A 19026-nucleotide genomic window follows, 5' to 3' on the forward strand; every position below is an offset into this window, starting at 1 on the left:
CTGCATCATAGTTTCAGTCTGTTGGTGAATTTGTAGACATAAAGCATGACTTTGATTAAAACCTGTGATTTTCACAGTGTTGTGGGATTCTTGCCCTCTCCTCCCAGGAACAATATTTGACAGTAAAATTGGAGTGTTGTAAAAGTTTCCTTTGCAGTAACAAAAAAAAAAAAAAAACCCCCAAAAAAAAACCACCAAAAAACAAAACAAAAAAAGTAGTAAAATAATATCTGACAGTTCACAGACAAAACCTGTTCAGTCTTTAGGTCCTGTTTGAGACAACTTTCCGGATAAGGGAGCCATGACAATCTGTAAATTGTGAACGATTTAAATTGTTTCGGTAAATAGTAGCATATCAATGAAGCAAACCGGTTTCATCCCCTGTGCTCGATTTTCAGCTGAGCTGTTTACCAAGTTTCAGTTGGTTGAACCTGTGTACATAGACTGAAAGGAGCAGGGCTGCACAGGGATCATGAGGACAATCTGGTCTGCAAAACCTTTTTCTGGACATACAAGGCAAAAAAGACTGAGGCTAGAGTTTAGACTGGGCTAGTTATTCAGTTGCTGCTTAAAAACAACTCTCTCTTCATCCTTGAAGGCAGTTCCTGTGACACAGGCATTAATGCTAAACCTATATGAAATAAAATGTCCTGGATCTCACAAAGTTCACATAATGCTGCTATTTTAAATTTCTAATTTATATTTGAACCAGAAATTACCATGTTAAAGGGGCATATTAAGTGGAAATGATCTCTTCAGATACTTTGGGAGTGATGCTCCCAATGTATGGGCCAGATATTCGAATGGCAAAAAAAGAAATCCTGCCTAACAAAAACCTTCATGCAGCCAGGATTGCAGCATGGGCATTGCAAAACTCTGCTGTCTCCTCCCCGGAAAGTGTCAGGATTTCCCAGCTTGCCCATGCTTGCCAGGGCCCCACAGGGTGAGCAGTGCCCCTCTGGAGGCTGGGACAGCCTCAGTCCCTGCTCTCTGTGGGTGAGTGACAGGGCTGGCACTGGGAGGGTGCCAGGAGGAGCATCCAGGCCCTGTTTCCAGAGACCTCCTGCACTGGAGGCTCCTTCTGGTGGCTTGCATTTCCTTACTGCACTGGTTTGTGTAGCAGCTATCACACCTCTGGTGAGATTCCCCCTTACAAAGATGTTGATAACAAATCACTTGGGTCAGATGGGTTACTTGTGTCTCATTGTGTTGGATGTCTTTGTTTAAGAGCCCACCCCAAATGACAACTTTGTAGTTACCTTTTTTCCCCCTGACAGCTACATGGCAGCTGGTTATGGCCACTGCAGATGCTTTGGGCTTGGGGCAGGAGAACAAGAGCTCTGCAGTCTCTGGCAGAAGACTCATTCCTTCTATAAAGAAAAGGCTACTGGCTTTTCTTTCTAAATATTGGACAATCTTTTCTATAGAAGTCTACTTGTACATGACCCACACGACCAGAAAAAGCTCTGTGTGTCACTCTGGGAGCAATTTAAAACACTGACATTTCAGTAGTTTATTTCCTTAAGGCAGAAGTGTAAATCTTACTTGGGGGCACTTTCTTTTATAGGAGTAAGAGTTTTCTGGGGGAAGCTATTTATTTTTTCAGAGCCAATTGAAGAAGCATATTTTGAGACAATAAGCTGACTCTCCTCTTTCTGTTGCAGTGAATGAAATTATCAGGTAAAATGCAAACATTAAAAGACAGTGATTAGAGACAAGCAAACTTACCTTTGTACATTTCTAGCTGAGCAGAAGTACTAGTGATGCATTAAAACCTCAGCTTTTCAATTTTGCTAAAATAACACAAAGTTAACCTATGAATTACAGCTGAATGTGAAATACAAATTCCATAAAATGAAGTAACTTTAATTATTTTAATTACAAAAATTATTTTGTGCTGCATGCATGTATATGTGGTTCCCAATGGTGCCAAAGAGGAATGAGTGCTTAGATCTTGATTTAGTTTTTCCCTCTTTGCAATGTGTGCTTTCAGTGATATTTCTTTATGCAATTTTTGCTTCCTGCAATAACTTTCAGAACTTTTATTTCCTCCAAAGTCAGGTGTTGCACAGATCAGAGTGCAGTGCAGAGTTGATGATCAAGCATATCTGTCCAGATGAATGGCAGTTCTGCCTTCCCCTCCCTGCTGCTGGGCCACAATGTTTCCCTTTCATTCCAGCATTAAACAGCTGTCAGTATCAAACACCATTTGCTTGCACATTAGAAGGCAGAAGTAGAAGCAATAACAAATAATTGTGCATAGATGTTTTTTAATGGCTGAATTAAAGCAAGGCTTGCCTCTCATAGCACAGTGTTCTGACTCCCTGCGACTCCCAGGCTGTAAGGGTGAAAAGCAAAAAGACACTGAGCAAAAGTGCCATAGTGCCATTGAAACTTTGTATTTTGAAAGAAGCAACTTTGAGAGGTCATCAGATTGTATCTCTTGCATCTAATGAGTATTTGGATTAAAAATTAAATGCATTGTTCAAACCAAATCTTTTTTGGTCTTTGAGTGAAGAGTCAGCCCCTACAAGCTTCTCATCCCTCTTGAAGAAGTACAGAAAACAGTCATTATTCCTGTCTTTCCTGCCTCCTGTGAAGATGCTATCAAACAAAATGCTGCTGTACTTTAGCAGCACTGTAGTTTTTAATGGTCTCCAGAAAAATTGCACATCTTGCTCTTCTTTCCTCTGGGAAGTCTCTGTTACAGCAACTGGAAACAGCCCCCACAACAGCCCTTTAAACTAACTGTTAGCTGGGACCATGCTAAGCTTCACTGAACAGAATACTTTCCCCTGAAAAATTTGGGATGCTTTAAAAGGAACATTGTTCAGTAAATATTCTGTACTGCACAGAAACAGCTTTTGCTACCCTCATTTATGGCAATTTTGTTCATGCTTCTCCAAGTCACAGCCACTCTATCATGAAGCTCTTCCTTGAATGATTCCCAGAAATGATCAAATCACACCTGTAATTAGCTCTGTATGGGCAGACAACTTTATAAACCTGAAACTAAGGACTTAACAATAGAAAATGTGTGGATAGGCTTCTTCAGGACAAATTTTACAAGATTACTTGCTCCATTGATGTTAATCAATTGGAATAATAAATAAAATCTTGATTCTGCAAACCTTCCTCTATCTGGTGGCAGGTTTATACCTGTTAACTTTATCCTGGGGACCTACATTGCAATTACATCCCCCATACTGAAGGGACTGTGCTCATGAGTAAGTCTGAAAGGGCAATGCATGCCTGGGTCATTATGTGGACATAACATCAGGGATAGCTCTGAATGGATTGCCGTGGAAAAACAGGCTGCAGTACCAAAAAATTCATAGGATGTGCCTATGGACCCCATTCTATAAATTCCTATATTTTCATCTAATTGACATTTTTATTACAATTTCTTGTCAATCAGTATAGAAGAACAAAGCTTAGCTCTGCATCAGCAGTCAGGTGGGAATCTCTCAGCAGAGGGGACGCTGTTTTAAATTGAGTATTGCTGACATTATCATACTACAGTGCCTGCAAAACCAATATCATAGGGGAGAGTGGGAGATGATCAAGTACATCTATCCAAATGAGCACTACTGATCCAGAGATCTCTGTGGAAAGGGCTTGATATGGTGGTGTGCCTGGGAACCCTGCTGCCCTTGGCTGAGAGAAGGCTGAAAGGCAGGAAAAGGGCTCTGGACACCTGTCCTGTATCAGGACAACATTGAGAAGAATTCCATGGAAGGGAGTAACGTCACAGAAACAAGCAGGGAGATGGTGGGAGAAGGGAGTGGGGGAGCAGTAAGATGGGCTGATGACCAGCTGCCTGTTTCAGGGATGTATCACACCCCATAGCAGAAAGGTGTCATTTGGCTGGAAATCCAGGACTAGAGTGCTGAGGAGCAATATAAAGGGCCTAAACAAGCCTGTCTTCTTGACAACAGGCAACAGGCTCCTCTTTTCCACAGTCCGGAGATGAGGGGAATGGCCAGTACACCCAGTGCAAATCTATTTTGACAGGCTCAACAGGCTACAGCCCTCTTTCTCAAGGCCCTGATGGGGTTTCACCCTGAACAAAAGTCAGCACAGACTCTCCTGATCCATTTTGTGTTGTGCAGTTGCTCCAATGAGGCTGAAGAAAATTTCTTTCTGATCAGCCACAGTGAAAACCATCACTATGATTCTGTACTACCACCATAATAACAGGTAGCCCACATGAAAGCTAGAGTCACACTCAGCTGTTGAATATGGTACTGTTCTATATGCTAAGTTTTTCACTCTAAGAGTACTGCACTTTGTGCTGTAGAATATTTTGATGTAAATGGGAAGTTAGTGTTGATGTTGGATACAAATGCTATGACTTTCACTAACTGGAATATGTACATGTCTGAAACTGAGCATTTTTCAAAGTGACTGCTTTCTGCACAGGTGTAAAGGACATGTTTCAATGAAGAATGTGTTTCTTTTTAGTTCGTCTTAGAAATGAAACCTTTCCATGGCAAATGGAAAGGTGAGCAGCCCTCTGTAAATAGAAGGAGGATATATAGAGAGATTTCTTTTAAACTTTGTGATGACACATCTTCCTAACAGAAGAGGGAAGGCATGGAAATTAAATCCGGTTAAGGCATTTCAATTTATGTTCATTCAACACTGTAGGCTCAGCTCTGCTCTTCATTTGCATTTAAACAAGGAAGTTTCAATAAAGGAATTGTTGAATTACTTGGGAGTGTCTTTAGGGCAGTGTGAAAAGACAGTGAAGCTCTTCTGTTCATTAACCACAGTGGTAGGAAGTTTACTGACTTATGGCTACACTTTGGGAGATGCAGAGAGGATCCACCCCCAGCAGCACATGTGTAGCTTTAGACACAGCATAATTGTGTTAATGTGATGAAATTTAAACTGCTTGCACTTGCTTAGATATTTTGCTGCACTAGGAGTCTAATTAGAGCTTTGTCTTGTGGAAAACTAAAGAACTAGGTTAAAAACAGGTCAAAAAGGAATTATTTCAAAAACACGCATAATAATCATTCTTAGTCAAAGTTTATAATTTCTGATGGACAATAGCAAAACTGATAAACTCATGCTTTCAAGAATTCTGCCCTCTCTTTCCTTATGGTGATGAGCAGCCTTCTTAAACTCCTGCCTGATGAAGTGAAGGGACTCTGTGCCAGCACCACGTAACAGAACTTCATGGTGCAGATCTCCATTAGCCCTGGCTATGTAGGACACTCCAGTGACCTCACTAGACTTGTGTCCAGAGTCCAGGACTCTCTCCTTGGCAAGTTATTAACTGGCACTTAATTTGATAACGGTGCTGAACTTTGAGGCCTGATTGTTTTGTTCTTGAATATGCCATAAAGGTACATTAAATAGAAAGGTGGGGGCAGGGGGGAAGGGGACAGGAAGGTTATTCTCAAGAGGACAGATTTTTACAGGTTTTATAGGAAGTAAATTTTTTGGAATAGAGTTGTGCTAACATGCCAGGCTATGGAAGATAGGATCTGTGTCTTCTCTTTTTTTTCCTGCTTGTCCAATCCAGTTCCAGGGATTTTGCTGTTTTGTTTAAACTCAGGTTTTCCAGAGTTGAAATTATGTAAATTATTTAATGTTAATATTATGTTTCTGTGAGTGAACTGCTAGCAATTTTAAAAAGAGTTATTCTATCTTGTGGATTAGTTTCTGTGTCAAGACAGCAGGCACTGGAAACCTCTCTGCTTTGTGTCCTTCAGGCTGTTAGCAAGCAAGATCTGTGAGTTTGTGTGAGGGGAGCATATGCCATGACCTGACAAACAGATGTGCAAGCAATCCCTCTGCTTCTCCTCTTTAATCCCTCTGATCACCTTGACTCTGGAAGGCAGTTAATAATCAATATTCCTATATCTGCAGGTGGAGTTTTGGTATTAGAGATTATGGCAATTCCTGACAGAAAAGTGATTGCATATAGTTCAGCAATTGGCATTTGACCATTCCAGATCTAACTTTCTCCTGATCAAAAAAGAAAAAAAACCACACTATTTTTTTCTAATTAAGCAACTTTACAAGTGTTAAATATTTTTAGCTGTGAGAGCAGCTTTTTGACATCTCAGATTAGCATATTACATTGGTGCTTTTCTTACATGCAATAGATTTTCCTGTTTGCTTATAAAAATATCTGGGACTGGCAGTTTTTAGTCATATGGTTAATTCATAGTGTCTATAATTCTCCTGTCAGTTCTATCACTAACAGATCAAAAGGGTCAAATATTTGGGTTTTGCTGGGGGCTTTTGGAAAATTAATGTGGGACTAAGTAAAGAGGCTCGGAGGTGGTTTTTTATGAAAACCATCACCAGAACAAATGTACTCATCTGAATCATCTCTTCCACTTTCAAATAGGATTTATTTCTGATTCCTGAACACGCTCTATTTCTCATTTATTCTTCTTGGTGCTCATGTGAAAAAGAACAGACACAAACACCAGGAGGATGGGACCCCTTCCCCAGCCATAAAAGCAAGGAAAGTTCAGAGGGAAGGACAGGAGAGCTGCAGCCCAGGTCACAGCCCCAGCTGTCCGGGGGCATGTGCAGGGTGACTCTGTGCCCTGGCCCATGACCAGATGGATCCAGTGGAGAGGGAGCAGTTTTGCCTTGCTGAGGAGGACACAATGCACAACCATGATGGATGTTGACTGGGCAGGTACTGAAGGGGGAAGCGTTCAACCCTTTCCAGCTTCTCAGATTATTACACAGCAATTAAAATAGCTCCCCCCATGTAAAAGCATGCCATCAGATAACAGGACACTCTGACTCATTAAATGAACCCTTGCCAAGATTGTTTCTGGAGTGTTCCAGTTTCTTGCTTGGGTCATGATGTTGAATCATTGCTTGCACTCGAGTTCTATGAGCCAGCTCTCTGGTTGAATAGACCCATAAACACAGCTGTGCTGGCGGCCACCTTTCAACAGGTTTGCTCCAAGCATTGGGCTTCACTTTTAAAAATAGCCTGTTTCTTTTGCACAGCCTCTCATCTTCAAAGCATGACCTCCTTGCTGAAATCTGGTTGTGAAATATGACTTTCCCATTCACCTGCTAGCAGTGGGATGCTTTCTGTGCAAGTTGGGGGTAATGGCACAGTATTTCATTCCTGTTTGGTGATTTAAGGCTGTCAGCACAGGCTGTGCCATGATGTGCCTCTCTCTCCTCTGCTTGCCTGTCTCCTCCCAGGGGAAGATGCCATTTCCATTTGTGTGGGATTTTTTTAACCACTTGCAGTGCAAATGCCTGTGAGAGGGCGGCAGACATAGGAGTGTTTGCAGCATCCTCTAATTGGTCCAATGCTAGATGCAAGTTTCTGCACATTTATAAATGAAATAACCTTTTAGTTGTAGGCCCACATTTCATACAACTATTCCACTTCTGAGAAACCAGGAGGAAAATAAATTTTGCCTCACCTGACCCCAGGGTAGGTTTTTCCTGGCAGGTTTCAGTAGAATCACAGAAAGTCATTTGGAGGTTTGACACCAAACATGTGCAGCTTGCACCTCAGACTTCCAAATTTATTTTGCCTCCTAGATATTGTTTTTGTTTAGAGTAACTTTTGTAACCAACAGTTTTCACTTATATTTACTAACTATGCTGTGTTGCTCAAGGAAAATAAAAGTAGGTAGCAGACAATTTATTAATTTAAATTTCTATCAATGTATTATTTGTGCCAGAAGCTGGGGGTAGCTTGCCAACCTCTCTGGAGCAGGCTGGCTCATCCATATAACAGGTATCCCACGTCTTCTCTAGTGATGGCCCTCCTAGTTCTAAGCATAATTATAATTTCTCATGTGCTTTTTGTTTGCTGTCAGCTCCTGAAGTATAGCAGAAAGCCATGAAACCGAAGATGTGAATTTCAGCGCATTTCAGAGCTCAGGGTCACACAGAGTCACCTGGGAGTGCAACAATGCTGTTGGAAGATTCTGCTGCATGAGCCCAGGCAGCCATTCCTGGCACTAGCTGATCCATTGTCTGTCCCTGGAGCCACATGTAGACTTTGGTCAGGAGGAATTGGCTGATTCTCTCTAAAAGAGGATCTAAGAGAGAGAGCAGAGGGGTCCATTGGCTGGGAATGGACAGGACACATGTACCATGCCCAGCTGTCTCACAGGTCAAATGGAGGTGCAGCACAGGCAGTGGGCAAGTCCTTCCTTCACCAGGAATCTCCTCCTAGGAGTAAAAGTGATCCTTGTTCAGAAGGGAGTTTCTGCAGCTCCTCCTCAAGATATGAACGCCAAAGTCCAGGTGATGTGTTTATGTTAAGGCCTGTTGAGAATTTATTTTAAGCAAAACACAGTTTTGGTGCAGAGCATACGTGATTAGAACCAAAAAAGTCCTTTTCAGAACTAAGTTTCTATTGAACTTTCATGTCCAGAACGTAATTTATGGGTCAAACCAAGAGAAAGAACTGCTGGAAAGCCGGGCAGAGAATCTATCTGAGTTGTGAGATGCCAGCAGTAACCTCTGTCCCAGCTACAAAAGTTGGGGCTCTTGTGTGCCACTCTGTGCTGAAATGCAAAGTATTTCTTTTCCCCATGCCACATCTCTGCATCTGTTGGTTCCTTTTTCTGAGCTAAGAACTGACACTGGGTTTTATAAAACATTGTGCTCGTAGCTTGACAGGCATTTAGAGAAACTCCTAACAGGTTTTGCTGCTATCATAAATTTGCCCTGCTTTCACACTGTTCCTTTTTTTCTTTGATAATCCCAGTCTAAACATATAATTATATTCATTCTGGCTGTGCAGCTGAGGAAGCACTGACTTCCCTGTTCTGATGGGAAACAAGAGCACTGTTGATATTAAACAGTGTGTTGTTTTGGTGCTTTTACTGCTTTTGAGTGTAAGGACAGCAGAAACAAAGCCCTATAATGGGATAATAAATAAAGTGTGTTTTCCCTCTGCTGAAATAAAGGCACAGTAGCATGCAGTACCTTAGCTGTCAGAGGTTTCCAAACCAACAGGCAGACAAGCAATGGGATTGTTCCCTTATACATCCTTATCAGAAGATATCCTCTGCTCTTCAGATTTCTACCTGTCCTCAGTGTTTCTTCCTTGTTTCATTATAAGGTCAGCTCTTCTGGAATATGTTTCTTTAAGCCTAGGTTAATTTAAAAATTATGCCTAATGAAATAAAGTACAGCATAATCTCAGAAAATTGATTTTTACTCAGGGTTAGAATGTTACTCTGCACTTTTTTCGATAAAGTTTCTGTGACCTGGGCAATATGTGAGTGATTCAAGTTTGTGTTTGAAAAACAGAACAGGTTTTTTATATGTTGCTGTTTTAAGACATGAATAATTAAAGTCAGACCTCCCAAGCCCAGTATTTAGGCACCCATACAGTCTTCAAAGGCTCTTGAGCATGTTTAGTTTGTACTTATCTTGGTGTGTATTTGACAGACAAGGACTGAAGGATTTAAAATCATTATAGCAGGCTGATCTATGACTAATACAACTTGCTAAGTCTGCTTTTCCACAATACCACTGTAGGATTATAGAGCAATTCCAGCTTTAGTCCAGGTTCCCAGCAATTCCCATCCTCCCTGTCCCGCATGCTGTGTGGCTGCTGAAGCCATGGGTGCCATCACCTGCACGTTGTACAGCCCTGCTGGCCACAGCTTCCCCATACAGCACTGGGGAAAAGCTCAGCTCTGACTGCTTCTCCCTCAGCTTCATATAAAGGCAATCTCAGAGTTAGTCCTGGCTTTCCCAAGGCTGCATGAACTCCCTGAGGCCTCTCCCCACCCATGAGTGGCTTGGCTGCCCCTGGTGCAGAGATCCACAAGTGGGAATGAGGAGATGAAAGACTGGAAGATATGTCACAAGTTTGTAGGCTCTGCAAGGGCAGGGTGTGGGACCATTTTTAGGAAACCAGGATGGGAACACCACACATTCAGCAAAACCAGGAAGGGCATGCAAGTGTTAGGATGTGCAAACAGGGAAATTAACTCAGGCAAAGACAATGAGTCTATTATTGCCCATTTGCACAGTTACGGCAGCAAACCTTGTTTGTCTTCCGTGCCGAAATGCACTCTCTCCCCTTCCAAATTTTACAGTAGTTTCTATGTGTGTGTTTCCAGTGTCACAGCAGCTTTACTGCTAGAGAACCTGCCATAAGCCAGAGTGGCTTTAGACTTTTAACCATGGACTACAGCTGGACTTTGTTCACATTGACGTGCTAACCTTTGGCCAGCTGAAGTAGCAGAGAAGCTGGCTGCTCCCAGCGAAACACGATCACAGTGTACCCAGGGAGGAACCTTCTGTAAAATGCCCTTTAATCAGTTCCAGTCATTCTTAGGGGTTGTAATGATTGAGGTTTCGTTTATAGTTTCAGTAAAAGAGCATCTGAAAGCACAAGGGCTGTCCTGCTGCTTCTCTGTGACCTCCAAAGTCCCTGGCTGAGGTCTTGAAGCAGTGGATGGCAGGATGCTGGGGACACCCTGCTGACAGAGGCACCAGGTGTGTGACAGCTTAGCAGGACACAAACCTCCTTCTGGCAGCCAGCTGAGGAATGACCTGTAGGTTAGTCACCATAACCCATGGTAGTATTGTAGTTGTGATTGTATGGTATTTAGGTTAGTCACCATAACCCATGGCAGCATTGTCGTCTTGGTTGTACGTCCTGTGGTATTTAGAAGGGGTTTTGGCTGTGTCAAAGGGGAGCCTAGGCAGTGAGAGATGTTTCAGTCTCTTGGGAAGTGGTAAATGCCCTAAAATGCAATGTTCATTGAGGAGGGGTTATGGAAAATCTTGTTTCAGAAATCTGTCTTCTTAGCTACTAAATGCAAGAGACTGTCTTATGCTTTAGATAGGAAAGTTGATCCTTTTGTGAAGCTGACTGTGCTCTGAGCATGACTGAGAATCCCTGTCAGAAACAGGCAGGCATTGTGGAGGCTCCTGTTCTTCCAGGTCACCAGTGCCACAGCATGTACAGCAACCCCCATGCTGTGCTCCCCAAGTGCTCTTATAGTGTTGTTTCCTCTTCTAAGTAACCTTTTCAACTGGATAAATTGGTCGTTTTTGGAGTAAATACACAAAGTCAAAATCTTACATTTTTTTCCTCTCTGAAATGATGCAACACAGTAACTGCATAAAGACATTTCTTTTGTTGGCACCATCAAGGCAATTTTAAACCACTTAGATTTAATTTCTAGCAATAATTGGTCCCAAAAGAATTGAGAGTTTCCACAGAAAAACAGTTTAAAGCCTCAGAATAACCTTACTATTCTTCAGTGGTCTTGCGGTACATCTTCAGAAAATAATTTTGCTTCACTTTTCAAAGGCCAGAGATTAGAGCAAGGCAAACCTCACCACCATCTGATAGCTTTATTTGCTTTTTCTGGAATGTGCTCTCTTTTACATACCACCAGTTTCATACCATGAAACATACGAGAAGTCATGTTGAAGTCCTGATATGACATACTTCATGTCAAGCATGATGATGTGGCAGCAAGAGTGTATTTGTTTCATTCAAATGAACTTAATACATCAACAAAATTTCAACCACCTCTTCATATACACCTCTAAATATAAACAGACCAAATACTTTCTTCTACAGATAGAAAATTCAGACCTCAGAGATGACATGAAAGTCTGAGTATTTGGACAGATGACAACCTGGTGGTTGGCACATTAATCTATGTGCTAGATAGCAATATATTATCTATTCATATTCAGACATTCTGTGCTAGTCTTATGGAATACTCACTGGTGAGGCAGCAGGAAGGGCAATGTCCTCATGCTTAAGTTTCTGCCTACCTCCTTTAGTTCTCTGAGGACAGCATACAGCCATACAAAGGTCACATTTCAACCATTTTAGCTTGCATAGAGACAGTTGCAGCTCCTTCTCTGGATATTTGGTAAAATGGTTACTTAGAAGATGTAACCTATAAATATTCCCACCAATTAAATGTGCTTCCTTTAGGAGTGAGTTTGTCTTGCTTATTTTTAGGAAGGGCAAAGTCACTGACCTTTTAAAATTCCTGAGAAGATTTTTAATTTTTTTTCCAAAGAAATGGAGTATCTCTGCGTATTGATTTGTAACTCATTTAACACACTGACAAGCTGCAATTTCCTGCTAAATTGCAGATGCATCCCTGCAAACAGCTCATATCTCAGGTGCATGGTGAGCATTGTTTCTGCCCCACAGCAGAGCAGTTGATCACATGGGTTATATCTCTGCTAACAAATAAAACATGCTGGGGTGTGTTCCCTGAACCCAAAGATAGCACAGCAGACAACCTTTTAGATGAAGCCTTCTCCTTCCCCCCAGAACAAAGTGGCCTCAACCACAGGGTCTAGCTTGGGCAGTCCAAGTGTCTGCATCCACCCTGGAGCAGAGAAGAAATGTGAGAAACACAGCAGAGCTGAGAGTCCAGATACTGCACAGAACATTTCATTTTGTGGCTACAGCCCCTCATTTAACCAAAGTAAAAGTGTCTCCCTGTCCCAGGACCATTTCATGTAGCTTCCAGGTCTGACTTAAGTCTTACTGCCAGTTTGGAAATGTCCTCTTGAAAAGTACAAACCTTCTCCTAGAGATAGGAAGTATGGGACTTAGGTTCTTCCTGAATGAGATATATCTCCTGCTTAGGTGTTGTCAATGGCTCAAGAGTGGCAGATCCTGGGTCATTGTAGAGATATTTTCTTTGCTGAGAAAGGGAAAGAGCAACTTGGCTAGGGGATTTAATAATTACAGCCGTTCAGACCATTCTTTTCATTCCTAACTATTTTGGCTATTATGGTCCTTGAAACCAGACACTTTTCCTGGTTTATCTTGTCAAATACCTATTGAGGTATGTCACCAGCACTCAGAGATTTTTCTTTGAGAAAGAAGCATTTTATAGCAGAATTGTAGTTCTGTAAAAAAATCACCTCACTGTGGTTATGGAGAGCTGCCCATTAACACAGCCTTTGAGCACTTTCAAGTTTAATTAGACTGGCTGTACCCCACAGGGTGACCTGGGCAGCTCTGGCTGTCAGGGGATGATGCCTGAGGGTCCCACACCAGCAGCAGGCCCTGGCCCAGGTGCAGCTGCAGAGGTGAAAGTGCCCTTTTACTATTTAAACATGTTTCATTAAGGTGAGCACGTTTACCACAAGCTTGCAAAGTTTCTGTTAAGAGTCGCTCATGTTCCCCTTCTCTTTGTGTGCCAGGCAGGTGGCTGGGGATAGATGCAGCTCTAGCACTTGCCTGTGCTGTAGATAACATCTGGTGGAATAACAGGCAAATCCATCCTGTTTCCTACTCTGCAGAAGCACACCTCAGACTGGCAACCTATCTCAAGTCACCCCAAAGAGTGGCTCAGGAGCAGCGTGCCTGCAGCTCGCTTCTGGTACAATGCTGGCTGCAGAGAAGAAAGCTGAGCTGGAGAGAGGTTTGCAGCCCCAGTCCTGCCTGCCCTAGGGGAGGTCAGCAGGGCAGAGGAGCAGACAGGATGCAGGGGCTGGCAGAGGAGGAGCCAGAGTGCTGGGCTGAGCTTAGGCAAGGCATGTGACAGCATGGGTAACTCCGTGCTGGACCACATGGACAAAATCTGCCGTGCCATGGGCAAAGAGATGTGACCCCACTCTGGTCTCATGGCAGCGCCCACCACTGATGGGTGACTGAGTCACAGCAAACTCTTTGCCTGTGAAGTGCCATCACAGCCTGCTCAACACAGACTTCTCTGGAAACGGTGCCTTTGCTGTGCACGCCAGTGCAGACTCTGCCAACAACACCAAAAGCTGCTTTTTCTAATCCTGATAGTAAACCAGTTTTCTGAAAAATTGAAGTTGTGGACATGTAATAAAGTACAATATTAGAGATGCTGGAGTTAATGGATATTTTAAATTCCCCAGCAGATCATTCAGTCTCCTGTAGTCTAAACTTTTCCTCCATGTTACTGGGAGGCAGAAAAATAAATATGCCTTCCTAAAGGAAACTCTGTCAGTCTCCTTATTGGATAACCTCTTTTTACACACAATTTCCATGTGATTTTTATTGCTTAATTTTCAACAAGACATTAGGAATGAAATTAGAAAAGCTCACGCCCTGACCAAAGATGATGCCTCTTGGCTGGAGGAAAAGTTTTTCCCTTAATATCCTTATATTCTACTGTGAGCTGTAAAAAAGCAGAGCAATTACTAGAAGAGACTGTGTGTGCTAACCACACTCAGTTTCATACCCTGATTCTGAAAGCTCCTGTATATATATGTTTGGAGGTCTTTATTCTCCTTCTTGTGAACATGTATCACATAACCCTGTGGTTTTCTTTGCAAAAAGGCCCTGCAAGGAACCAGCAAGAATATTGTTTGCCAGTAACCTTTTAATTATCAAAATTGGTTGGTACATGGTTGGCTTGTGCTGGTTGGATATCCCTGCTAGCCACAGGAGGTGGCCATTGGGTACCTTTTGGTGACCTATTGAGCTCACGCTGCTGTACTGGCCCTCCTTTCTTGGCTCCTCCAGGACCTTCAGCCCCTCAATAAAATTCCCGAGCTGCATAAAGACTAATAAAGAGTTGCACTTTACTATTCTACCTTCTGGTCTCCCTGGATTATTCAGTGAGCTCCTTGGTGTTACAGAAAGGCTGACATTTACCCCACTGTGGAATGTCATTGGCCTCCTCAGAGGAGGAGCTGTGCTCTGAAACTTGATTCAGCAGGTTTTAAGAGAAACCCTTCCCATGAATTTGCTCAATGCTGGTGACTTGATAAATGCATTAAGCCAGCAGTGCTGGCAGAGGGACTGGTCCCACCCTGTTTTACCCCTCTGCCAGCACAGGTGCTCAGGTGGTGTGGGTGGGTGGTGGTGCAGCTGCACAAACCCTTGTGGCAGCCCCAGCAGAGGCTGCAGTAAGGATGGAGATGGACCCTCTGCAGACAGCACAAGTTTAGCCTGCTGGTGAAGCTGTGGTGTGAAAGAGTGGCGCAGCCACATCAGCCTAGCAAGGGCAAAACCTTTTTCCTATGGAGTATTTTATTTACCCTAGGACTGAAAGGCAATTATTGTATTAACCTCCCTTGTAGATATGTCTATCCAGAACCCACCCTGTATTTATTTTAATGGAAAGCAAACATGCCACAAAAATGTAATAGCTATGGCTATATAAAAACAAAAATCCTACTTTGTGTTTTGCCGGTTTCCTCCTGTTTTGTGTGCTAATTAAAAAGCTATTACACTCCATGCGTTTATTCAGTATCTGTCTTATATTTTGGAACCTAAAGCCTGCTTTCAAGTTTAAATGAAAGCACAAAATTCTACATGGGGAAACTGAGCCTGACTATTACAGTGATCCTCTGTGCTGACTTTCATTGCAGAATGACAATGAAATAAATTTTTGCTAAAAACAGAACAAAATTTTGCCTAGTGACCAAAAGGGTTATCAGAGCAAATCCTACTGCCAATGAACTAGAAAAGCCTAAGACTCAAAAACAAAATGGGAAAGCCTAAGGTGTCCTTGGCCAAATTTCCCCCTGTTGGTACTCCACCTTCAGGGCTGTGACTTTGTCATCTCCATGGTGCGATAAGGCATGTGGCTGCTGGCAGAGCAGATGGGGAGTCCATCTTTCAAAGGGTAATTCTCTGTGAAGTGGCAAGGCAAAGATCAAAACATTGACATAGGTTATGCATAGAAGAAGATTGGGTGTGAGAGAACTTGGAAAGCTGTGCCTGTTACAGACTTTATGTTCTCTGAAGGATCTTCCCAGATTTTGGTCTGCAATAGGTTAGGAAAGTCAGGAAATGACAAAATCTGCTGTATTAACTCTCATTGTATAAGAACACGTGTAAAATAACATGTTATTAATTTAAATAAAGTGATGTTGTCCCTTTAAACATTCAAATAGGCAATAAAATTGTTCTATAAACATGTGGGAACCTGTTTCGCCAAATACAGAGTGGCTTTGTTAAAAAGAGAAGGAAATTATAGAAAAGGAAAAAAAATGCTGTTTGTTACATTATGAGATCCCAATTTTTGTAGCTGTATTGTGACTGATCCTGGGTTTATGTGTGAATATAGTGATCAAGACTTTCAGAGACAGAGAGTAGAGACCTTGCCGGTCACTCTTACATTCATGTGTCCTTTCAGTGAAAATTTTACTCGGTACATTCCCTTCTCTTTCTACTGCAGTCTCTCGGTAGTTTTTGAAGAGCAAATAAAATCATAAGGCCAACCCATTGCTCACTCCTTACTCTCCCTTCTTATTTCACTTGCTCATATGTCTGCACTGTTACATAAAGCTAAATTTCCATAATGAAATATCTCCTGAAAACCTATTTACTACCATAATCATCAAAAACACTGACTCTTATCTGGACAATGACATCCTGACATTGTGAGCCTATGCTCATCCTCTGGACGTCCCAAAGCATTTGGGTTTGATCTTTCTAAAAATCTCAGAAGCAGATTCAATGCTTCATTAGACAACATCACACTGAGGAGCCCAGTGCACTCCATCTGTAAAGGCCTGTTTATGTCTGTATTTGCAGAAGAGAGACAGCTGAGGGGAGCACACCAACTCCTTGGAAGTCTTTTTTGCATCAGGGAGAAGATCCCCATTCACAGGCATTACCATATTCCAATGAATATCGTTTTTCTCCTTTACATTTCTTTTCTATCACTGTGTTCAGGAGAATAATTATTTAGGAAAAATCTTTCACCTGCAATCCCTCTACAGGAAAGAATAAAAGGCAATGGAAGGTTTAAGGGAAACATGGGCATGGACTGGTCTGGACTGTTTTCGTTTCACATCTCTTAGGATTTAGCCCCTGCTTCACTGTCAATAATTAAAATGACAAAACAACTAAATATATATGTTATTATTGTAACAGTGGGTGGGTTTTGTTCATTGTAGGCAGCTGTACATTAGGAAAGAAGTGCTTATATTTTTAGCCCATAGCAATGGATGCTGTATGAAGAGAGGAGCATGTGGCGTACATACAATCCATTCTCCTGCTGCTTGCATGGCTCTGCCCTTAACACTTCCCACTGTTCCTTACGTGCCATCATAAAGAGGTACATAAAGAGTTGTGCATCACTATGAACACAGTGGTTTTGAAGTCAAAGGAAACCAGGTGTCTAATGTCAGGGAAAGCTGGGAGACACACTGCAGAGTTCTGCCCTAACTTCTGAAGTTTCTTATAAAAGCACAGCCTGCAGGAAAAACTAGTACATTTTTAAATTCTGCCACTGGGGATGGTAACACCTCGGAATACCCTGCAACAGATGATCTGTTGATGATCCTTGCTTTAAACAATAACAGGAAAATAACTTGGAAACTAACAACAGGATGCAGCTAAAAGTGAACATATGAAATGAAAGCCATGGGTTTGAGAGGCCTCCCTACATGATCCTAATTGACACAGCATTGAACAGCCTTCTGAAAATGAGCCCATCAGCTCACTAGCATCAGTGCTTTCTCACTTACATCAGAGGACTCTTCTCTGGGCATTCAAGTACACATACAATTGTAGCTGATAGAATTCACTTTACAATATTTTTAGCTGTAAGTTTGATTTGTTTTCCAACAGAAAAATATGAAGTAAGAGAAAGATATTGAATTTTTAAAATAAATTAATTTGGAGTTTTGCAAATTCATAACTGCTGATTCACTTTTATTCACTTTCTTGTGGAAATCAGTGGCATTGAGGCATGGATCTTATTTTGGCAGAATCTCCTAGATTTTTCCCCCAGTTTTGACATTGATTTTTTCCATAGTCTTGGGTAAATCATTTAAATTTCCATGCTGCAGCTTCCCTGCCTGCAGGGCAGTACCTGCTTCTCTGCAGCTCTTACAGCTTAACATTTGCAGGGATGAATTCTGAAGATGAAAGCCTTGCAGAGTAGACTGCCAGCACTCTGGGACCAGGATCCAGGCTCCAGGTGTGTTTGTACAGTGCCTAACACACCATAGCCCAGCACAGTGGATAAACAAGAATAAAAGTCCAGAACAGAGTGATTGTAATCACCCATTGGTTTACAGTGTAAGTAGAACAGGTCTCCTTCCTGTTTGCTTTCAGAAACCACCGCAAAGATGCTTCTTTTGCCAGTCTTTGCCATCCTCCACATTCTTCTAACTTGGAGCCGTCCAATATTAGAGTGCTTGTCTCTACACCCCACTGACCCCCTTACCCCTCTTCCCTATTGACCAGCCTCTGACTTGGCAATTTGAGGTTATTTCTTAAGTTTTACACGCCCAGACTAAAGGACTCAGAGGACAAGAATAAATTATTATGTAGGACCATCTCAAACAAACTGATTCCACAGAATATACTTGTATTTATGATTTGTCACTGAGAGCTTAAGACACTTTTCCTTGCACATGTGGATGCCCTGAGGTTGTTGCTTGTGCTTTTTGGATGGAGGTTTGGATCAGGCTTTATTTCGGGGTAGGAAAAAACAGTAAAAAAGGAGAGAAAGAAGAAATAAATGGTTATGCCTGTAAAAAACACCTGGGAAAGGACTGAAGACTGTAGTTGTTTTGCTACTGCAATATGCTGTTTGCTTCCCACCTTCTCCAGGCTGTCTCCTTTCCCAGAAATGAGCCATCTCCCAAGGTTTGCCCTGCTCCCTCTTCTCCCGCCGGCTGGCTGTGCACACTGCTTGCCAACTGGGCAAATCTATCATCCAGAGAGTGTTTGGGAGCAGTTCCTCCTCTTGGCTGCTCGAGAAGGTGTGTTGTTTGCTTTGCCTAAGTGCTCCCAGGGCCTAATGCTCCGTTGTTATGTACAGACCATTTCTACTGTCATGAATCATGTTTTACCACCCCTGTGCTTTTACTTCTGCACCAGGTGCTTTTTTTCCTTTTGAGCAAACACGCTGGAGTTTCCGTGTTTACTGCTGACACAGTGCATGTCGGGTACACGGCACAGGCTGAGTTATTCCTACCGTCCCACCACCGACATGTTCAGTAAATCTGCTTCCCGCTCCAGGAGCTGCAGACCCTTTGTTTTTCCTACAACCAAAGGTAAATTGATTCAGCACACCCTGAAATAATTTTGCCAGACACACATGAAGAAAAAGAAATATTTCA

The 19026-nt window shown here is 42.3% G+C and overlaps 1 protein-coding gene across 6 annotated transcripts in view; it reads left to right on the forward strand.

Annotated features, from left to right (window-relative positions):
* RBM47 (RNA binding motif protein 47) overlaps positions 1–19026 on the forward strand; it is a 76293-nt gene that overhangs the window by 35850 nt on the left and 21417 nt on the right. Inside the window, exon 1 of one of the 6 annotated variants that reach the window (XM_074541579.1) lies at positions 122–18960. The exons of the other annotated variants lie outside the window; for them this stretch is intronic. The gene's annotated coding sequence lies outside the window, so the exon portion shown is untranslated. Of the gene's footprint in view, positions 1–121; positions 18961–19026 lie in introns of those variants that run through there. 6 annotated transcript variants of the gene reach the window in all.

This window comes from Zonotrichia albicollis, chromosome 5 (assembly GCF_047830755.1).
Source record: "Zonotrichia albicollis isolate bZonAlb1 chromosome 5, bZonAlb1.hap1, whole genome shotgun sequence".
Taxonomy (NCBI): domain Eukaryota; kingdom Metazoa; phylum Chordata; class Aves; order Passeriformes; family Passerellidae; genus Zonotrichia; species Zonotrichia albicollis.